This window comes from Aplysia californica, unplaced genomic scaffold, assembly GCF_000002075.1.
Source record: "Aplysia californica isolate F4 #8 unplaced genomic scaffold, AplCal3.0 scaffold00032, whole genome shotgun sequence".
Lineage (NCBI taxonomy): Eukaryota > Metazoa > Mollusca > Gastropoda > Aplysiida > Aplysiidae > Aplysia > Aplysia californica.
In genome coordinates, this window is record NW_004797302.1 from 1,451,783 (window position 1) to 1,453,030 (window position 1,248).

General features: G+C 44.9%; 1 protein-coding gene across 5 annotated transcripts in view; it reads right to left on the reverse strand.

Annotated features, from left to right (window-relative positions):
- The window catches only part of LOC101848720 (lachesin), a 122,075-nt gene that overhangs the window by 27,056 nt on the left and 93,771 nt on the right, over positions 1-1,248 (reverse strand). The gene's annotated exons all lie outside the window — the stretch shown is intronic.

Sequence of the window (1,248 nt, forward strand, 5' to 3'; positions counted from 1 at the left end):
CCCCCCATTGCCCCCTCCTCTGGTCTCCTGACTCTTTCTGAACACTTTCTACTGATACTCCTTGGCTCCTTCTTATTGTTGTCTTCCAACCACACCCCAGTTCTTAGGGTGGTAGTAAGATCTAACACTGAAACCTTCTCAGAACGGGGCAAAATTAATTCCTACCAATCTGAAAATTTTTAATGTGTCCCGCGCACTCATATGACCTTATGCTGTTGCAAGGGTCATAAAACACATACCAAAACAAACAACCAGAAACTTGCTCTCATTGATGTTTTTGTACTGAACTCAGATCACATTGCAGACTATCAATTGAATTCATCAGATTCAGTCGGAGCCAACCAAATTGTTCATCCTGGAGGGGCCAAATCTACCATTTTGACGCATTACGACTGATTCGACTCCCGAACTTGAAACACTAAGGCGTTTGTTTATGAAGATGACTGTTAAATTAAGCCGAATTCAGTCGAACTGTGCCACAAGTGGTAGTTTTTGCCCAACCCATGAAGACAAAAATATTAAGTCTAGCCCCGACTAAATGAATCAATTCGAAGTCCGCGTGCAATCGGTGTAAGATCTCAAATCGTGAACGCCTGTTGAAGTTTTTTTTATTGACACGGATTGTACTGCCATCAGGGAGAGCTAAAGATGAAACCGAAACCCAACTCTTGAGGCATGGACGTTTTTCAGTTGGAGATTTTATTGCCTGAGCTGTGCAAGGAGGAGAGACGCAGAGGTGGCGCCGTCGACTCATGAATCAGCGAGATGTGGGGATTATCTGGGGATTTCTTGATCCCTCCGAAATGGGTTTCAGCCCATCCATGCAGGACACACAGAGAGGAAGAGCAAACGAGAACGAAAGAGAAAGCGAACGAAGATGTGGAATTTAGCATTCCTGTCCTACAAACACGTTAGTCTCTGCTGCCATAACGGATGGCCTTGTTTGTTAGTTTGTTCTTTTTTTCTGCCAGTTCAACAATTTTCGCGTGGACAGGTCTGTAACAGATGGCTCCATGGTTTTGTGGACAGCGTCAATGACGTTGATTTACGCGCTTACTCAACTAGCCGGGTGTGCTGGATCTAGCAAGGTTTGGGCGTACACGTATCAAACAAATGAGACTTACGTCTTTACGGGTTATGCACCCCCCCCCCTTTCTGTCCAAACAACACATCATGAATAATAGTACACAATCTCTCTCTCTCTCCCTCTCTCTCTCTCTCTCTCTCTCTCTCTCTCTCTCTCTCTCT